The following is a 22658-nucleotide window of genomic DNA, read 5'->3' on the forward strand; positions in this document are numbered from 1 at the left end:
TACTGCAAAGCAATTTACAGATTGATTGTGAACCCATCAAAATACCTAATGACATTCTTCACAGATTTAGAAAAAACAATGCTAAAATTCATATGGAAACATAAGAAACCCCAAATAGCTGAAGCAATCTTAAACAATAAAAACAAAGCTGGAGGTATCACAATACCAGACTTCAAGACATACTACAGGGCAGTTATAAACAAAACAGCTCGGTACTGGAACAAAAATAGATGTGGACAAATGGAACACAATAGAAACCCCAGAAATTAATCCATGCATCTACAACCAACTAATCATTGACAAATAAGCTAAAATTAATCTTGGGAGAAAGGATTGGGTAAACTGTATCCCTGCATGCAGAACTATGAAACAAGAACCCTACCTTACACCTTATACAAAAATCAACTCAAAATGAATCAAGGATCTAAATCTGTGACCTGATAACCACCAAATTACTAGAGAATGGGCTGACGCTATGATGTAATGGGTAAAACTGTTGCCTGCAGTGCCGGCATCCCATATGGGTACCAGTTTGAGTCCTGGCTGCTCCACTTCTGATCCAGCTCTCTGCTATGGCCTGGGAAAGCAGTGGAAGATGGCCCAAGTTCTTGGGCCCCTGTACCCACGTGGGAGACCCAGAAGAAGCTCCTGGCTTTGGATCGGCGTAGCTCTGGCCTTTGCAGCCTATTGGGGAGTGAACCAGTGGATGGAAGGCCTCTCTCTCTCTCTCTCTGCCTCTCCTTCTCTCTCTGTGTAACTCTTTCATATAAATAATAAAATAAATCTTAAAAAAATTACTATAGGAAAATATTGGTGTAACTCTGTAAGACACTGGCATAAGCAAAGACTTCTTAGGAAAGACCTCAGAAGCATAGGCAGTAAAGACAAAAATAGATGAATGGGATTACATCAAGCTAAGAAACTTCTAAACTGCAAAGGAAACATTTAACAAAGTGAAGAGGCAACCCACTAAATGAGAGAAAATATTTGCAGACTCTGCAACTGATAAGTGATTAATATCCAGGATCTATAAAGAGCTCAAGAAACTCAACAACAACAAAACAATCCAGTTAAGAAATGGGAAAAGGACATGAACAGACAATTTTCAAAGGATGAAATACAAATGGCCAACAGATACAGGAATAAATGCTCAGTATCACTAGTCATCAGGGAAATGCAAATAAAAATGACAATGAAGTTTCATCTCACTCCAGTTAGAATGGCAGTCATCCAAAAAATCAAGAAGCTTGCGGCTGGTGTTGTGGCATAATGGGTTAAGCTGCCATCTGTGACATTGGCATTCTATATGGGTGCTGGTTCAAGACCTGGCTGCTTCATTTACAATCTAGCTCCCTGCTACTGTGCTTGGGAAGGCAGTGGAGGATAGTCCAAGTGCTTGGGCCCCTGCACCCCTGTGGGAGACCCGGATTAAGCTCCTGGCTCCTAGCTTCAGCCTGGCCCAGCCTTGGCCATTGCAGCCATTTGGGAAATGAACTAGCAGATGGACAATCTCTCTCTCTCTCTCTCTCTCTCTCTCTCTCTCTCTTTCTGTTTCTACCCCCACCACCACCTGTAACTCTGCTTCACAAATAAAAATAAAATGCATCTCAAAAAAAAAATAAAAAAACAATAAATTATGATGAACATTTCGGGGGGGAAAGGTACCATAATCCACTGTTGGTGGGAATGTAAACTAGTACAATTGTGGAAGACAGTTTGGAGGTTCCTCCATACTGTCTAAATCTAAAAATAGATCTACCTTTATGTTCCAGCCATCCAACTTCTGGAGATTTACTCAAATAAAAATAAATCAGCAGGTAAAAGCATGATTTGTAGCCCCATGTTTCTTATAGGTCAATTTACAATAGCTAAGATAAGGAATCAACCCAGATATCCATCAACTGATGACCAGATAAAGAAAATATGTTATATTTAGACTATGGAATACTATTCAGTCATTAAAAAGAATGAAGTCCTATCTTTTGCAGCAAAATGATGTAACTGGAAATCATTTATACTTAGTTAAATAAGCAAGCCTCCAAAAGACAAATATTATGTTTTCTCTGATATATGGCAGTTTAATACAGAATACAAACAATGTGTAGGAATGAAATGGACATTTTGTGACATGGTTGTCATTTTTAGCCCTTGTTCATATTCCTGTGGAATTGTGGTCTTCCTCCTTTTTATTTATTGAATTTATTGAATTATTTGGTGAATTAAGCCTATGAATACAGAGTGGATTAAAATTACATCTTTGCAAATATTGATGAAAAGAGGGGAGGGGTTAAGGGTGGGGGACAGAGGAAGTGAAGGAAGTGTGGTTGCCTTCTTGGAACTATATCTACAGAATGCATGAAATCTGCTCTATTTATATTAATTTAAAATCTGTTTCACTGTTTCCTCTCTTGGAGCCCCCTTCATGCTACTCTGGCTGGAGGTCTTTGACTATAATGAATCTTGCTTTTAAATCTTTCTGCTTGTCCACTTGGAAGTTCTTCTTCCTTGTGAGACAAAGTACTGAGGTAATATTTCCTTTGGGGCTGGTGCTGTGTCGTAGTTGGTAAAGCCGCTGCCTGCAGTGCCAGCATCCCATATGGGTGCCGGTGTGAGTCCTGGCTGCTCCACTTCTGATCCAGCTCTCTGCTATGGGCTGGAAAAGCAGTGGAAGATGGTCCAGGTCCTTGGGCCCCTGCACCCATGTGGGAGAAGTGTCTGGCTCCTGGCTTCAGATAGGCTCAGCTCTGGCCGCTGCAGCCAATTAGGGAGTGAACCATCGGATGGAAGACCTCTCTCTCTCTCTTTCTCTCTCTCTCTGCCTCTCCTCTCTATGTATAACTCTGACCTTCAAATAAATGAATAAATAAATCTTAAAAAAATAAAATTTCCTCTGCCACTGTTTCACCCATAACATTTTGGTGCTGTGATAGCAACTCCAATGTGACATGGATCCTGCTTGAGTTTGACTCGAGCCAGCATCGGATTATCTCGCCAGATGGACCCTGTGAGTTTAAACTACTTGCTAGATTTGTTTTCTCCAGACTTAAAACAGCGAAATTCTAGATGGCCATGCGTATGAAACCTCAGATGGAAGCAGCTTCTGCAAGCTGGCACTGCCATCTCCTTGAGAAGCCCCCTCCTGCTGGAGCCTTGTTTTGACTCCCATTCCCAGTGACGCCACTTTTCAGTATGGAGCAGCCAGAGCGATCATTGCCCGGTTCCCCTAACAGAAGTTAGGGTACATTCTTCTGGGTGGGGGAAATGTGAGGCGTCAGACCGGTTAATAGGCAGTCAGTGGAAACTGGGGAGCAGAGTGCTTGCTTTCCTCTAAGGGTTGTCTTTAGCAAGGTCAAAAGTGCCTGCCTGCCTACTCTTTGAAAGCTACCAATTTTACCATGAGAATAGGAAGGGAGGGGCAATTCTATCCTCCTGAGCTCACAGTTTACTGTAAACAAGTTACCTATCCCACCCTTCTGATGGCTCTTTGTCTTATCTTGAGCAAGTTAGATAGGGTAAAATATTGCAAATCAGGTCTTTTGATGGATTTTTCTCTGCTTTGTAACTGAATGTCAAGTTTTTTTCTTCCTCAAAATTGTGTTTAAAAATCTTAGTGCCAGTTGCCCCTTCAGGTTTTTTTCCTCTCTTGGAGCCCCATCCAAGGCTCTGTGGCTGGAGGTCTTTAACTCTAATAAACTTTGCTTTTAAAGCTCAAAAAAATAAATTGGAGGTGGGGGGAGGAACTGGTGTTGTGGCATAGAGGGTTAAGCCACCTCCTGCAGCACCAGCATCCCACATGGGCACCCGTTCGAGTCCTGGCTGCCCCACTTCTGATCCAGCTCCCTGCTAATGCTCCTGATAAAGCAGTGGAAGATGGCCCAAGTGCTTGTGCCCTTCCACCCATTTGGGAGACCCAGATGAAGCTTCTGGCTCCTGGCTTTGGCTTGGCACTGCCTTTGTCATTGTGGCCATTTAGTGAGTGAGCCAGCAGATAGAAGACCTCTCTCTTTCTCCCTCTTTCTCTCTAACTCTGCATTTCAAATAAAAAAGATAAATCATTTAAAAAATGTTTTAAAGTTCATAGTAAATGCATATTGTGAAAAAGCTACATGTATTGCAAGATTTTTTGCACCAAAAAAAAACTTTTTAAAAAAATTATTTATTTATTTGAGAGTCAGAGTTACAGAGAAAAGGGAAAAGTGAGAGATGGAGATAGAGATAGAGATAGAGATAAGAGGGGGGTGGGGTGGAGATCTTTCATCTGCTGGTTCATTCCTCAAATGGCCACAATGGCCAGGGCTGGTTCAGGCCAAAGCCAGAAGTCAGGAGATTCTTTCAGTTTTCCCAAGGGGATACAGGGTCCCAAGCCCTTGGGCCATCCTTCACTACTTTCCTAGGCGCATTAGCAGGGAGCTGCATGGGAAGTAGAATAGCTGGGACTTGAACTTACGGGATGCTGATGCTGCAGGCAGCAGCTTAACCCTATATGCCACAACATAGTCCTTCATTAATGTCTTTAAGGAACTCAAAAGATGTCATTTAAGCAGGGAATTACAGTCAATTGATTGACTGATTTACTAATTTTCTTTCCACCTGTTTATTATCTAATATATAATTAAAATAATAGTTGAATTCAAACACTACACTTAAATATGAATATTTATATATATAAATGAAGATGCTCAGTTCACTGTGATATGTTGCAATCTACTTCTTCCATTTCAAAAAAAAAAATCTCAAAAGGAACTATAATTTGGAATGTCTCAAACAAGTAGGTATGTGCACAGCTATAAGAAAACAGATTTGTGGCCGGCACCGTGGCTCAATAGGCTAATCCTTTGCCTGTGGCCATTGGAGGGTGACCCAACGGTAAAGGAAGACCTTTCTCTCTGTCTCTCTCTGTCCACCCTGCCTGTCAAAAAAAAAAAAAAAAAAAAAAAAAAAAAAAAAAAAAAAAGAAAGAAAGAAAGAAAAAAGAAAAGAAAACAGAGTTGTCTTATTTGACTTCATTATAAAGGTTTCAGATATAGCTTGAGAGCATTCCATAAAATATAGAAAAGAAAAAAGAAGAAAACAATGCTATTGCTATCATACACAATGCTATCACTTAGAGATAAACTGTATTTGGGTTGTACTCTGTTGAAAGAATTCACCAAGCATTTTTGTCCTGCAACTCCATGCGGGTGTATTTCCCAGCACTAGGACTGCTTGTGCCCTGGGAGGCTGGATGCAGCCCTGTGTTGTCAGTGTCCTTCCTCCTGAAAAAACGATGGCCCTCAGTCTCTGGGCTGAGACTTGGTCAGTAAAACCTACTCAACAGTCTTGTGCTATGTTACATATGAAATAGGGATGTGTGTGTCTGTGTGTGTGTGTGTGTGTGTGAGAGAGAGAGAGAAAGATGATCCAGTGCTGGCCAAGCACAGCATCACATAAAACACAGACTGTATAGAATACTTGCAATTATAATTTTTTCTTTCATCTTTGGGCAAGGAAAGCTAAAGACTATTGAAATTTTGACTACACTTAAAGCTTAGCCTTAAAAAAAAAGAAACCTGACATGCAAAACCAAAATCACAAAAACATGAACTATCAGATGATTATTTTTATTTAAAAAGGGGCTTTCTTTACTAAAGGATTATTGTGATCACTTTTAAATTCTAGTCTATTAAACTGAACATGGACTACTAAGAACCCTTTTCATTTGAATCCTAGTGCATTTACATTTCAATGCAATTTACCAGAAATTCATTTGAAGTATAAATTTTTGAGAAAATAGTTAATTGTATATACCTCAAAATATTTCACATTTTGGCTCTAGCTTAGGCCTGTGGAGGAATCCAGCACAGTGAGTTAGCCACGCATTTTCTACCATCATTCGTCCCATTAGAATGCAGCTCAATAGATAGGGTTTGAAAACTTTGCGAAATCACTATAGTTGTGTTGAGATTTGTATCTTCTGTAATAGCTTCCAATATTAAACTTTAAAGATCTTAAATTGATTTAGGTGTCTTGATAGGTTCAGATGGATCTCTCCTTGTCATCTTTTCTCCTGTGGCCCCCTGTCATTATCGGTATTGAAACCATCTCGGGGACTTCTTGAAATATCAGAATAAGAGAACATACAAGTTTCAACTGTCACCTTGTAGACTCATTCTCCAAGGACACTTTTTTGGGGTATGTATTTAATCAAATTAAAGGCATTGTGCTCAGCAATGGCCATTTTGACATGTTCTATTTAAGGATTGATTGCATTTTCTAACATTTGTGCATGATATTAATATTTTAAAAAATCACAAGGGACTATCTTGGAATTGGAAAGGAAGCAGGTATTCAGTGCCTGATTCCCAGAAGGACTTCCTAACAGTTTTCTGTGTTGCTGCTGAGAGTGTAAATCAGCAGAACTTTTCTAAGTGGCAATTTTGCAGTGTAGGACTTGATTTACTAACCTGAGAATTTATAATAAGTAAATAAGAGATGCAAAGATGTTAGTGCAAAGATGCTCACCACATTAATTGGTGTAATGGTGAGAATTAGGAAAATCTTAAATACTCTCCACAAGGGATTGGTGAAGCAAATATATTACATCCATATGAATGCAGCAGAGTGCCAGTTGCCCAATCCCCAGTCTCCTCTTTTTGCCATTAATGCAACCCTATATTACTGGGAGCAATGTGCTTAGCTAATAATACTGCATGTCTTAGCTTCCCTTTCAGAGAGGGGTGGCCAATGAGATAAAAGCAAGTCTTTGGATGGGACTTCGAAGTCCCTGGATTGCTGCCTGGATCCAGCTGTCTTGATCACTGATATGATGGTTTGAACTCCAAAAGTCATTTGGGGACCATGAGAGAAAATCCAGGAGAATTGTAATGACTGCAGTTCTGACGATCTTGAACCACTGTAACAAAGCCAGCAACTGCCTCTTTCCAGATGTCTCATTATATGAGAAAAAATAAATAAACCTTTATATGTTTATGAGAGTCACACTCTGTTCATAGCAGCCAAAAGCAATTCCTAACTGACACAGATGAAACATTTTGAAGAATTTAAAATTATCTTTCTGAAAAATGAGAAAGTCAGAATACAAAACTCTACATGTGGCGTGCCCTGTTTTGTTCTTAGATTATATGTATACATTATGTATGAATAAATAAGACCATGAAAATACATCAAAATGTTAATAGTTGTCTCAGGATCGTGGCTATTATGATGATGACTTCTACTTATGTTTTCCACATTTTCAACATGAGAATTTTTTAAGTGTTCCCTCAATACAAGCACAGGACTGGTGGAGCTGTAAATTGGTTAAACCCACACTTTGTGGAAAACAATAGGCAGCATAGATTGAAAGGTTTTGCAGTTTTCAGACCCTTTGAATCCACTATTTCCACTCTGAGGTATCTTTCTGGATAAAACAACACAAGACTGAAAATTATGAACAATGATGTTCACTGTAACATTATCGATCATACTGAAAAAATGGGAGCAAATTAATATCCAACATTAGGAAAGGGATTAAATAACTTACGGTATGTTCATCCTATATTCTGAATACTTAGTAATCGTGATTAAATCAAGATTGATGACATCTTGGAACTAGGATTACGGCTATTTCCTCCACCCTAAATCTTCTCACTCACTCAAGTAGTGATGGGTGTAAGAGGAATGGCAGGGTACCCTTTGGTCTGGGACATATTCCTAGCCTCAACTTAAAATTAGAGGTTTGTCTGAGTCCACAGCAACAAAACAACTCTGTTGGGAAAGACAAGATCTTTCTATGTCATATGAATGTGTCAACAGCCAAGTGTGGAGGAGTCAAGTCTTCAGGTTCTTGGCTCATTAGTTTCAGTGGGGACTCTAGCCTCCCACCAGGTGCCCATCTTCCATCTCCCCCAATCTTTGTAGTCAAGTGGAGGTGTGAGTTAGATACCTCAACCAATGGGTGATAGAATCAGTGGAATAATGTCCCAGTCTCTCACCCTTTGGAAGAACCATTCAGAGGCACATTCTGCTCTGTGCCCCTAGGGTTTCCCCAGGGGCATTGAGTCCCAGTCAACCAACAGCAAAAACCAGCTTTCTTCTCTATTTCTTCCCCATTCTCACCTACACATTACTGCATCCTGCATCCCAAATCTTACCAGGAGCTCTACTTTCAGGTGAAACCAACCAAGACAGATGGAGTGTGGGAAAAAGGAAGAGGAAGAAGGGTTCCAACTCTTGGTTTGTCCAAACTTGAGATCTCAAGAACATTAAGAGTGATAACCCATTTCTTCTGGTGTTTTTGACCAACATTTTAAAAAATTAAGGGCCAGAGGCTGGCGCCGTGGTGCAGTAGGTTAATCCTCCGCCTGTGGTGCCAGCATCCCATATGGACACCGGTTCTAGTCCCAGCTGCCCCTCTTCCAATCCAACTCTCTGCTATGGCCTGGGGAGACTGGGAAGAAGCTCCTGGCTCCTGATTTCGGATTGGTGCAGCTCCGGCCATTGCAGCCATCTGGGGAATGAACCAACAGAAGGAAGACCTCTCTCTCTGTCTCTCCCTCTCACTGTCTGTAACTCTACCTCATAAATAAATAAATAAAATCTTTAAAAAAAAAATTAAGTGCCAGCATTCTGGCATAGTGGGTTAAGCTGTAGCCGGTAACATCAGCATCCCATACTAGACTGCTAGTTCAAGTCCCAGCTGCCCAGCGTCTGACCCAGCTTCCTGCTCATGCTCCTGGAAAGGCAGCAGAAGATGATGCAAGTGCTTGGATCCCTGCCACCCATTTGGGAGACCCGGATAAAGTTCCTATCTCTTGGATTCAGCCTGGCCCAGCTCAGACTGTTACAGCCACTGAGGAGAGAACCAGCAGATAATGAAAGATCTCTGTCTCTCATCTCTTCCTCACTCTGCCTTTCAAAAGTAAATACATCTTAAAAAATTAAATGGAATGAAAAAAACTAGCATGCATAGCACATGGTAAGAATAAGTTTCTTGAGAAACTTCGGTTTCAGGTGGGTAAGTGCACAGGATCACAATGCATCATGTATTTCCTTTTGTGGATTGTGATTCAAAAAGACTAGAAGGGAACTCATCAGGAGGATATCACTTGGGCCCAAGGAATCCCTGCTCTTCTGCAACCAAATCACCTAAAAATTTAAGAAATTGTTTGAAGGTTTATTTATTTATTTGAAAGGCAGAGTTGAAGGAGGAGGGAAGAGACAGAGATATCGTCTATCCCCTGATTCACTCCCCAAATGCTGCAATGACCAGGGCTGGGCCAGGCTAAAGCCAGGAGCCAGGAGCTTCTTCAGGGTTTCCCACGTGGGTGCAGGGACCCAAGAACTAGGGCCATCTTCTGCTGCTTTCCCAGGCAATAGCAGAGAGCTGGATCGAACCAGCTCCCTTATGGGGATCCTAGTTCTGCAGGCCACAGCTTAACCCACTGTGCCACAGTGCCAGCCCCAAGAAAAAAATTTAATAACATTAGAAGACTACAAAACCATTGTCAAGATAGGAATTGGGGATAAAGAGAAACAATTTTTAAATATTGACTACAGTAGAGCTTCCACTAAGAGAAAAACTAGGAAGGAAAAGGCCAGAGCTATTGATTAATTTCCAGCTTCACGCAATAGGTGAATTCCAAAAAGCACCTCAGGTAATTAAAAGCCATTTAGAATTATTCTCATATGAAATAAGGGAAAAGCAGGGGACATATTTCAATAGATTGAAAAACTGGAAGCTATTCTTCTCCTGGGTTTTCACATTGGTGTGAACAATACTTAATGATTAGTCTTAGTGGAAAGGTGAACCAAAAAAATAAAAACTCCATGTTTATTCATGAAGCAGACAAACAAAAGGAGACTGCCAGTGTCCAGTGAGCCCCAGATGATGGGCCTCCCTCCAACAACTCTGCTATTCTCTTTCCTCCCTAGCAGAAGAATGCTTCCCCGAGGAGCCTGCCATGGGCACACTCAGCCCCAGAATCCTGGTCACCCAGGGAGACTGTTCTGGTGGCATTTGCACTGAGCACGTCCCAGCAAGTGCTTTGATGGACAGCATCCCGGCTCACTCCTAGGTTGTGGGGCGAGCCTGAATGACAGACTGGTTCCAGTCATGGCCACATTTCAGCATCCCCACGAGGACAAGGACACCGTGGATCTTGTTCCACAAGGCTTGGAACGGTGGTTGCTACACAGAAGAAATGTACGCGGGGTGAAAGTGAAAAGGGCACCTGTTCCGGGCTCCCAATCACAGGACCACACAACGTTGCCTGGCCTCAGGAGGGAGGCAGCGGCTGGGGGCCGGCTCTGCTTTGTGCAGCTACAGCAGCTGTATACCTCCCAGCACTCACTGCAGCTTCCTGGGCGCTTCAGGTACGGCGGCTGCCACAGGTCCTGCTGGCATCACCAGGGAGCAGACAACTCTGTCTGTCTGTCTTGAAGAAGGCACTGATTTTTTCCACTGCTTTATTGAAAAAGCATGTGAATTGGCCCGCGCTGCGGCTCACTCAGCTAATCCTCCGCCTGCGGCACCAGCACCACGGGTTCTAGTCCCGGTTGGGGCGCCAGAGTCTGTCCTGGTTGCTCCTCTTCCAGTCCAGCTCTCTGCTGTGGCCCGAGAGGGCGGTGGAGGATGGCCCAAGTGCTTGGGCCCCTGCACCCGCGTGGGAGACCAGGGGGAAGCACCTGGCTCCTGGCTTCAGATCGGCACAGCGTGCCCGCCACAGCGCGCCGACCGTAGTGGCCATTTTGGGGGTGAACCAATGGAAGGAAGACCTTTCTCTCTGTCTCTCTCTGACTCTCTCACTGTGTAACTCTGCCTGTCAAAAAAAAAAAAAAAAAAAAAAAAAAGCATGTGAATTAATTGTGCAGCTATTAAGTGTTACAATGACAGGATGCTAATCAGGGTTCTTCTGAAAAGTGGGATTAGAGGAGGCAGCAAGGGCAGTAGGGATTTGCAGGCCTGCTGAGTGTCAAGCCCTGTGCTCAACTCTGTATAAGAGACCTGCATTTTGTTCTGGCAGCCATCTGATGAACCAGACATTGTTGTCCTAATATCACTGAGCAGGGAAGTGCTTCATATTCACAATAGCTAATAGATGTTGACCAAAGATTATGTCCCCCAAATAATTCTGAAAACTTTACATGCATAATCTCCTTTGATTCTTGCAAGAGCCCTTTGAAGGAAGTACATTTATCTTTCCATTTTACAGATGAGGAAAACTGAGGCATTAGAGAGGCTACTATGAGGAAGGAGTGGGCACAGCAAGTGTGGTTGCTTACTCCCTGCTGTCTCCAAGGGAGTGGTGGCAGCCGTGGCTCAGCCTCTGGGAATGAGGCTGATCTGATGCTTCCCACTAACATCAGACTGATGCCGTTCCCCTGCTTTTATTGTTGGGTTCTGAGTTTTGGTTGCCATGACAGATTGTGTAGCAGGGTGTGCCTATGCTACCAGCCCTGCATAAAAACCTTGGACCCTGCGGCTTGGAGAGTCTGCCCCTGCCTGCATCAGACAAGAGAGCACATCTTGTGTGGTCTCAAATGAAGAACTTTGGAAGCTTGTGTCTGATCTTTCTGGATTCCAAAGATGCACATTTCTTTCCTGATGCTTTTACTTTAGGTCCTTTGCTACCAAAAACCCTAACTCAAGCTGTGCTTGGGCCTTGTGCATTCTTGACGGAATCAAACACTGCCGAAGACCACACAACTAGATGGTGATGGCAACAGCATTCCAGTGCAGGCAGCCAGATTCCAGCGTTGTTCTCCCAACCATCAGGGTCTACCACCAAACAAGTATAGCCAGCATATAGTCCTGTGTTCAAAATTGGTGCTATTGTTATTTCTCCCAAATAGTAACAGTATTTGCTAAATATTTCTTGGTGAATCTTATTTAATAATCAAAAGGAGAAAAATATGCTGCAAATATTGATGGTAGCAAGAAAGGAAGAAGAGGAATAGACTGTAAAATAATCAAATTAGGGAGCAGGCATTTGGCACATTGGACACCTGCATCCTGTATCAGAGTGCCTGGTTTAAGTTCCTACTGACCTGCTTGCAACCCAGCTTCCTGCTAATGTACCACAGAGGCAGTAATGATGGCTCAGGTGTTTACTCGGGTCCCTGCCACCCACGTGGAGACCCTTGTGGCATTCAAGGCGCCTGGCTTTGACCTGGCCCACTGCCAGCCTTTAGGTACATCTGAGGAGTGAACTAACAGATGGAAGATATTTCTGTCTTTGTTTCCTTCTGTTTCTCAAATAAAAATACATAAATAAATACATTTTTAAGTAGGAAGTAAGCTAGGATACTACAACATAATAAACTGAAGGAATGACAAATTTAAATATAGGCAGTTTTAGAGCAGAAAATATGCTCAATCTTCAGGTAGGCAAAGATTAACTGAACACAATGCTTTCAGTATAAATAATTACAGGAAAACTGATAAATTGGACTTCTTCAACTTTAAAAATTGCTCTGGGAGACACTGTTTAGAAATGAAAAGGTAATTTATGTATTGGAAGAAAATACTTGTAACAAATACATGTGGAGAAGCACTGATATCCAGTATACACACAGAATTCCCACAACTTCATATGAAAACATAATGGGTGAAATATTTGAGCAGGCATTTTATAAAAGATATAGGAATGGAAATCAAGCAGAAAAATAGTCTCAGTACAATTAATCATTAGAGAAATGCAAATTAAAACCACAATGAGATAAGCCTTCATGCCTATCAGAAAGGCTAAGATCACAGTTTAGAACATCTGGAAATCCTATGGATGTTGCTGCTGGAAATGTAATTGGTCGGGAAAAATTATGCGGTTATTTCTTAAACAAATATTCACCGTATAATGCAGCACCTCCTCTCCCAGACATTTAGCTGAGAAATGAAAACATGTCCAGTCAAATACGTATGCATTAATTTCACATAATGTTCAAAGTGGCTTCATTAGTAATATCTAAGACTTCAAAACAGCCTAAATATTGGTTGGCAGGTGAATGGATGAAGGAATCATCAATGCAATGGAGTATCACTCAGCAGTGAAGGGGAGTGAAATAGGAACAGCAGCATGGACAGATTTCAGGAGCATTATGCCGATCTAAAGAAGTTAGACACAAAGGAGGAGGGCTGACCAGGTGAACTTCATCAATATGACATTCCTGCAGTATTCTGGGCTGAGAGAGTAAGAGGTTGGCTGAGAGGGAGCATGAAGGGAAATTTTGTGGCAATGGAGACATTCTACATTTTAATTGTGGTGGTGGCACCATGGACATATAAATCAAAACTCATCAAAGTATATGGTTAAATGGGTGCATTTTATTGAATATGTTATACCTTCATGCTGTTGATTTTAAAAAATCAGCAACATTTTTATTCCAATGGGAATTGTCAATTCTTTCAACAGTTACAGGGAGACAAGGAGATGATAAGGGGTCTGTGAGCTGGAAGTGACTGGGAGGTTCATGAACTCCCGTTGAACAGACTTGGGGTCAGGGATCAGGTTGCTGGGATGAGAGAACGCCTGACGTGTAGACAAACCAGGCTCTTTTGATCTGTGGAGCTCCAGGTAACATCTCACACAGGCGATGCTAACCACAAAGCAAGAGCCTCACCCTGCTGAGATCCAAAGCCCAGAAAGCTAATCAAGTGAACAATCATATTGTTTATTAAAGACGTTTTATAACTTTAAGCAAAGGGAAAATTCTCTTCATCACTAGAAGAGCTTTTTATACAGTAAAGATGATGTAGTGTTTTTCGCCTTCCCGCGGATTCCCTGCCAATTCTGAGCAGAAGGCCTCCCTTCCCTCTGGCACAAGTCTCTCCAGTCCTCCCGTTTGTCCACAGTCCTCTCCTGAACCATGGACTCTGCTGCCGCCCAGCACTGATAGGGCTGTGCTTCACAAAGGGTCTGCAGCCATTCCCCTGCCTGGGCTCTTTCCCCTTTGCCTTTGCCAGGTCCCCACACCAAAAGCCATTCTCCATCTTCTTCTCAATGCCAGAGCTGTTGCACATTGATCACCTATTGATGGTGATTTTCCTACAGTGTGGCTTCCTCTGCTCCAAGAACCGCCTGCAGGCCTAAGCCAGTAGAGTCTGCAGTGGGACCCTCCCAACCTGTCTACCACGTTTGGCATCGGCATTGAATCCCTAATCCTTTCCCGGTTGAATGTCCCTTTTTGACTTGTGGAAAAACGTTCATTCCTATTTCCCATGCTAGGGTTCTGTTCTTTCTTTCCCTCCTCCAACTAGGTCTTTCCGCTAGGTTGGATGTTCCCTCGGACATTCTGCAGCAACCCACCGCCCCTCCCTTACTGCAGCACTTGACACACAGTGGTTTGCCTCAGAAGCCTGAGAAGCAGCAGCTCTGGATTTAGTAGGTCTGGGACAGCACCTGAGATCTCCCAGTTCCTTCCTTCCTTCCTTCCTTCCTTCCTTCCTTCCTTCCTTCCTTCCTTCCTTCCTTCCTTCCTTCCTTCCTTCCTTCCTCTTCGTCCTCCCCCTCTCAATCCTTCTCCTCCTTCTTGTCCTCCTCTTCCTTCTTCTTTTTTGCCATCACAAAATGAAATTTAGTTGTTTTTTTTAAAAAAATCAAGGGCTGGCATTGGCCAGAAAAAATTTAACAGGCTTATTTGTAATTGTTATACAATTGAACTTCTGAATCTTTTTCACTGACACATTTTGACTTGCATTAATGTTTTACATCCCCACGTTTATATTGAAGTCCACCCACAAATGAAAATGGAGAAGTTGCCAATGCTTGGTTTCTGTACCCTATTTTTCTACTCGAAATCACATCCTTAGGTATATTTTGGCCCCATGGAAGGATGTATCTAGGGTTCAGAATTACCAATAACAGGAAGAAGAGGAAAACTTTATTCTTGAGAATGAAATGTTTTCCATCATAGTGGATTATTTTTTTTTAATTTGACAGGTAGAGTTATAGACAGTGAGATAGAGAGACAGAGAGAAAGGTCTTCCTTCCATTGGTTCACTCCCCTAATGGCCGCCACGTCAGTGCTGCGCTGATCCGAAGCCAGGAGCCAGGCACTTCTTTTTGGTCTCCCACGCGAATGCAGGGCCCAAGCACTTGGGCCATCCTCCACTACCCTCCCGGGCCACAGCAGAGAGCTGGACTGGAAGAGGAGCAACCAGGACAGACTCTGGTGCCCCAGCCGGGACTAGAACCCAGGGTGCCGGCACCGCAGGCGGAGGATTAGCCTAGTGAGCCACAGCGCCAGCCCACAGTGGATTCTTAAACACATTCTACATATTTGCGATGTGTGAGCTGGATGTCTTTTGTTACGTGTTTGGCATGGATAACACTCAGGTTGATGTTTTCCAAAAGGCCAACCACATAAGCCTCATTTGCCTCCTGCAAAGCACTAGCAGCCGTGTGCTCTGAAAGCTCAGATCTATTTTAAACTCCTGAGTAATTCTTTGCACCAAAAGTTGGAAAGGGGGTTTGCAAATCAGAAACTCAGGGGACTTCCAATACTATCTAATTTCAGCGACTCCACGGTACCAGTTCCGTAATGATGAGGTTTCTTCACCCCTCCAGCAGAGGGCGCACACCGGAGAGCAGCATTTGTAGCCAGTTGCCTCTTCAGTGCTTAACCACTGATGGATTTGTGGGGTAGTCTGCTTTGTACAAGCCATGGTACAGAGACCTCCCTGCTCACTGCCTTTCTCCTTTGGCTGGAGCTCCTTGAGCTAGAGGTGGTGTGGTGTCAGAGAGCTCTTTCTTATTTAAGAGGCAGAGAGAAAGTGAAAGCGAGATAGCGTCCATCCATTTGTTCCTCGCTAAATGCTTACACTGGCTGGGTTTGGGCCAGGCCAAAGTTGGAAGCCAGGAATGTCATTCAGGTCTTCCATGTGAGTGGAAGGACCCAATTGCTTGAGCCATCACCGCTGCCATGCAGGGTCTTCAATGGCAGGGGGCTGGAGGGGGAGCTGGAGCGGGGTAATTAGACCCAGGTACTGTGATATGGGACATGATGTCTTGACAATCATCTTAGCCACCAGGCCAAACACTCCCCTCAAAGGGAGGCTGAACATCCAGGGACCCCCTAAGTGACAAGATTTCAGGAAACAGAGCCTTCATCCAGATTCAAACGCTTCCAACGACTTCCTATGTCACCAACCCAAGGTGAAACGCTCATCACTCACAATTGAAGAGCGTGCATATAAACATGCAGTGAGGACCACTCGTAACTTTATTATGGACCTTTTTTTTTATAAAGGGAAAGTGATTTTTCTCATTATGTACAGATTGATGGGAAGTGCAAGCCCCAAACCTTGCAGATAATTACAGAGTTAGTTTTCCATTAGAAACAGATGGGATGAGAGGGAGAAATTATATGCGGGAAGAATCTTTGCTTTATCCTTGTGCTGGAAGGCACCTGAAGCAGAACAATTTCTCCTAGAATATGCATTTGATCCCGGAGTGACAAAAAAGATTCAGTCACCTTCTATTCTGAATAAGCCAAACTTGTATTCCCTCACATGTGATTGTCCAATTGCATCCATCTCCTTTCTTTGTGCTCTTGAACTAGCATTAGATTTTAGATTCAGCCTCCCAGACCCATTCAGCTGAGCCAGTAATTCAAGCTTGATGGGATGTCAATGATCACCCAGGAAGATAACAGCCATGGTCCTTCCGCGGCTCACAGCACTGAAAGCCTGGTTTCTTTCACCTCCTTCCCTCCTGTTTATTAGAAAGATTTTTTTCCCCAGAGTTGGAGAATTCATTCAATAGCATGATTTGGACCTGATGATTGGGAGATGGCTTGGCTGCACTTTGTTATTTAATCACCTACAAAAGAAAGAGGCCATTTATTGCTCTTGGTACTTCGGCAACAGATGGACAGTGAATTTTAAATCTTCCAGGAGTCCACTAAAATCCTGCTCCAGAGAATATAAGGTGGCATTAGGACTCAAAATATCTGGGAGCAATTTCTTGATGAAAGGAAAAGGATATTATTTCACCTACAGAGAATATTATTCAGGCAACCAGAAAATAAAGGCTAAATTATAAAGCAATTTGTGTCAAGACGCAAGTAATAGCTACTGGAATAGCAAATGAATGCTGTATTATCACTGCTACTGAAAAGAGTCAAAATTAATTCACAGTGAACTATTTTCCTAAAGATGGAAGGAATTTCTGGGTTTACTATTGTGAGCACCCGAGAGTAGAAGTTAGCATTTATCAAATACTAAATGCAAATCTTCAGATAATTGGTGAAGAAACAGCAATTCTCCTTAGGAGCTCATTGAGCAAAACCTGACGGGTTTGGAGCTATCTGATGGAGAATAATTAGTTGAGGACAGACATGAAGTTAGACTTGATCTCACAGTGACAGACAGAACACCTCTCTTTGTCCCAGAATTTGAGCAATTCATCCTAGGAGAGGTTCCAGGTCTGGAAGCAGCAGAGTTCAAAGCACACAATGAGAGAGAAATGTATCTCTTTTCATCACTCTATCTCTACTTGAGTCACACAACAACGAATCTGTATTTTCATATTCCACAGGCAAAAGTGCAAGACCTGCAAGTGTTCCAGCTGTCGTCCTGCCTGGGTTTCCTTGCTGTCCATCGATTCCCTGAGGGATACAGTGGTGGCCTAGTAGCAGGCCTGGGAATGGGAGAAAAGCACACCACAGTTTATGGCCTGGAGATGTCACGTGCTAACTATGTGATTCCATAATTTTATAATTCTGTGATTCCAAAATGTGATTCCAAGTAATTTTCTTAGCCTCTTAGAGATTCAGTTAGCAACAATGTTATTAACATTATTTAATCCTTAGGATGATGAGGGTTAAACAAGCAAATGCAAAACACTTAGTCCAGTTGATAAAGGGTTGATGCTGTTGTAATCGGTGGCTCTTTGATGCTTCATCATTACTCTACCAACACTCTACCTTGCTTCTTCATTATCTGTGAGCAAAGTTCAGTGTAGACTAACAGGCAATAGCACCCATATTATTTCCAAAGTAATTGACTTGTTAACCTAGAGCATCCTTTGGATTTTCTCCTTTGTTTAGTCATTCATTCAATCTTTCATTAATTTATCAAATATTTATGAATACTCATGTTGAAACAGGGATTGGGATAAGTGCTGGGGTTCAAAAGACAAATAGGAGGCAGTTCCCACCCTGAAAGTGAGTCTAATAGAATAGACAGCTATCTCTGTAAGCATTTATCATGCAGTGGGAAAGCTGCTGTAAGACAGAAAGTGCTAAGGAAAACAAAGGGGGAACACTGAATTCAGATCTTAGTTTCTTCCTTATTCTCAATGTCACCTCCACCTCTACTACATAACCCATATCCAGCTTTCAAAACCAAGTGATTCCAAGCACTGACTTCACCAGATGCTTATGTGTGCTCACTGACTGCTCAGCCCGTGCTGAGTGAGGAGCGGCCAGTTAGAAAGTGGGTTTTCACAACTCTGAACTGCTGCTCATCCAGCACCTGTCACACACTCACCAGCATACTTCAAAATGTTCATGGAAATGGAATTAAAAGTTTATTTTGGGAATAAGAAATGTTCACGTTCGTGCATAGCTTTTTGTAAAACACATTTTCAAGAACTTTTTGAAGATCCCGCATATGCATGGATTTCAAAAATATTTTGCACCAAAATAATGTTTAACTTCATTTGTCTGTGAAGTGCTATAAGTACCCACACGTTCTCTTGCATTCTCAATTATTCCATTATGTGTCTCTATTCCCCAACTTGATTTTGAGTTCATTGAAATCAGGATTTGTTCTTACTGAGTGAATGCCCACAGCTGCTAACAAAGTAGAAGCCCATAGATGATTGATAAGATCAACAAATATTTATTTATTGCTTCTGAATCTAAATGTCAAATTAAGTTTGGGGTTCAAACAAATTCTGCAGAACATTCGTGTGAACCAAACTGAACATGAGGCATAACATGGAATATTGGCAGTGGAGACCTGAATGCCAAGGTGGGAATAGGTTCTAGGTAGACTACCAGTAAGCTAAACTACAGCTTTGCCATGATATTTTAAACCTTTTTAATCAATTCATTTATTTGAAAGGGAGAGAGAGAGAGAGAGAGAGAGAGTCTTCCATCTACTGGTTCATTCTCCAAATGTCCCCAGTGTCCAGAGCTGGGCTAATCTAAAGAGAGGAGCCTGGAGCCTTCTCTGGGTCCCCTACATGGGTGCAGAGCCCAAGCACTTGGGCCATCTTCTGCTGCTTTCCCAGGTGCATTAGCAGGGAGCTGGATCAGAGAAGTGGAGCAGCTGGGACCTGAACCAACTTGGTACACCACAGCGCCAGCCCCAGAATTGTGCTTTCATCATAAATTTTATTAGTGAGCATCATTAGTCATTGGATTGTCAGTTGATTCTGACCAGTGTGTTTCCCAGTGATCTGATCAAATTGTCCTTGGGATTACAACAGCAGAATCAGACGGCACTGTCAGTGAAGAAACATGACATAGTGCATCAGCAGTCATACTGGAGATGCACTGGTTTTTCCTTTCTACTCTTAAGGTACCAACAGCCTCTGGAAGAATAAGTCATTAAAATATTAGTTGGTGAGAGACAAGTAATGTGCAGGGAAGCCCGGGGTTCAAAACCACTCCCTGGCCATCACTAACTGTGTGACTCTGACAAGTTACTTACTAATTTGTGTCTCAGGGTCTTCATTGTAAAACAAAATTGTTTTGAGGATTCAATGAGTTAAACTCAGAAACGTAGTTGGCACACAGTGACTATTCAATAAAAATTTGGCTACATTATTACTGATAGAACAATAGCTTCAGCATTCTCCAAATACCAAATTGCTGTATATTTTTGCTCAGAACTGGCTTGATTTCCTCTTCTGAAAAATGGGTCTATGCAGCCGGCGCCACGGCTCACTAGGCTAATCCTCCGCCTTGCGGCGCCGGCACACCGGGTTCTAGTCCCAGTCGGGGAGCCAGATTCTGTCCCGGTTGCCCCTCTTCCAGGCCAGCTCTCTGCTGTGGCCCGGGAGTGCAGTGGAGGATGGCCCAAGTGCTTGGGCCCTGCACCCCATGGGAGACCAGGAGAAGCACCTGGCTCCTGCCTTCAGATCAGCGCGGTGCACCGGCTGCAGCGGCCATTGGAGGGTGAACCAACGGCAAAAGGAAGACCTTTCTCTCTGTCTCTCTCTCTCTCACTGTCCACTCTGCCTGTAAAAAAAGAAAAAAAAAATGGGTCTATGAACACTACCTCCCTCATAGGGTTGCTGCGCAATCTGAATGTGTCCTACAAGCTCTCGGAACAGGGCCTGGCACAGAGTCAACTGCCACAGAGGTGCTGTGTTAGCTTTCACTTAAGAGTGGGTGAGTCTGGGGCTGGCGCTGTGGCATAGCAGGTAAAGCTGCAGCCTGCGGTGCCAGCATGCCCATATGGGCACCGGTTCGAGTCCTGGCTGCTCCACTTCTGATCCAGTTCTCTGTTAATGTGCCTGGGAAAGCAGTGGAAGATGGCCCAAGTCCTTGGGCCCCTGGACCTGCATGGGAGACCCAGTAGAAGCTCCTGGCTCCTTGGCTTCAGATTGGCCCAGCGCTGGCTGTTGCAGCCATTAGTAGAGTGAACCAGCAGATGGAAGACCTCTCTCCTTCTCTCTCTGCCTCTGTCTCTCTGTAACTCTGTCTTTCAAATAAATAAATACATCTTAAAAAAAAAAAAAGAGTGGGTGAGTCCACATCATACTTTCTGGGCCTCAGAGCTAGTTTCATGGAGAATATTCTAGAGACAAAAAACCATGCAGAGCCCTGGGGCCAAAGGTGCTCCTGATCAGTATGAAAATTAAATTACAAAACAAAAAGGTACGATGTAGTCATTTAAAGTGATAATCACATAGTAATGTGAGCTCCATGAGGGCAGGGATTTGTGTCCTTTTTTTTTTTTTTTAAGATTTATTTATTTATTTGAAAGTCAGAGTTACACAGAGAGAGGAGAGGCAGAGAGAAAGAGAGAGAGAGGTCTTCCATCTGCTGGTTCACTCCCCAACAGCCGGAGCTCCGCTAATCTGAAGCCAGGAGCCAGGAGCTTCTTCCAAGTCTCCCACATGGGTGCAAGGACTCAAGGACTTGCGCCATCTTCCACTGCTTTCCCAGGACATTTCAGAGAGCAGGATCAGAAGTAGAGCAGCCGTGTCTTTAACTGGTGCCCATATGGGATGTTAGCGCTTCAGGTCAGAGCGTTAACCCACTGTGCCACAGCACTAGCCCCGGATATGTGTCCTCTCTGATCTCTGCTCTTTACCCAATACCTACAATTATGCCTGGACTATTTTAGGCAGTCTACAAAAATTTTTTTTGAATGGACAAATGAGCAAATGAATTTGAAGAGTGTGCATGGTAGTGAAAGTGTTTCTTAGGTGGCATTAAGCAAACAAAGTAAGATATAACATTCTATTACGCTAGGATTACAACTTTGTGAAAATGTATATGAGTATAGTGAAGACTAAAAAATAATATATAGAACTGAAATTGGTTGTGTTGTTATGCTACATTATTGTTATATTGACTTTCTATAAACTAAAACAAAGTTCTTGATGCTTAAAAGCTCAAAGCGAAAACACACCCACATGATAACTTTGAATAATGTGGGCCACCGCATTCATAGCTTTAACAATCATTGATCCTGAGAAATCTAATCACAACCATACAGAAAAAAAATTTGACTTAAACCAATTAATTGGAACCTTTGTGTTGTGGGCTTAGTTTTTAAATTTGTGATTTCAAGAGAAAAGTAAACAAAAACCAAAGAACCTGGACATAATGGAAGATTATATCTTAAACTGATTATCCATTCAACCCAATCTGCTATACCCTCAACATCTGCCATACAGCACAATGAGTATTTATGTTCATAATGGTCTTTCTAGGGGCACTGCAAGGATTTTGATCATCAAAAATTCAATCACATTCACAACCCTACACTTCCTAAGGCATAGAAGAGGCTAATGCATTTTAGAAAGATTTTTTCTATGGAAAGATTTGAACAAAGGGTGTCAGGTTAATTTCTAGTTAACCAGAAAATTTAATTAACTGGAATCACTTGTTCCCTGAACATTCCCGTTAAACGAGGTTGGATTGTACTTTCATTCTTGAAATCTATGTCCTGTTTCTTCCTATTATTGGCACTTAGTGGAAAAGATGTCACTCCAGAATGAAACTGCTTGGGAAGAGTTGATTGTGTTCAGTCTTAAAACCGTGAGAAAAAACCCACATCCCTTTGTGAAGTGTTCTGTGTGTTTGATTTTGACCTTTAGATATGCGGCATGAATGAATTAGCCCTGTTACAGACACAACAAGAATTTGGGGTCTTAGAGTTTCTATTTAAGACTATACTAATGTTAAAAGTCTCATTTTGAGAAAGTATACGGTAGCCATTAAAATTAATTTATTTTTATTTGTTTTCCAGATTAATGATCCTTCTAAAACAGAAAATTGAATGAGAGCTTAGTTATTCCATTTACAAAAAGTAATTGAAACACAGATTTACAAAATTAAACGTGGAGAAGGGAACCACCACCACCCACTCAACCACAATGAGGGATTTTTTTCACTTGAGACAGGATAAAGGAAGAGAAATTAATATGCAAGTGATAACTCCTCCACCATCCTTCTCAACTCTGTGAGTGCCTCTTAAAGACAGAGGCTAAGTCTTC

Source organism: Oryctolagus cuniculus, chromosome 4, assembly GCF_051225735.1.
Source record: "Oryctolagus cuniculus isolate XC-2025 breed Fujian yellow rabbit chromosome 4, ASM5122573v1, whole genome shotgun sequence".
Classification (NCBI taxonomy): domain Eukaryota; kingdom Metazoa; phylum Chordata; class Mammalia; order Lagomorpha; family Leporidae; genus Oryctolagus; species Oryctolagus cuniculus.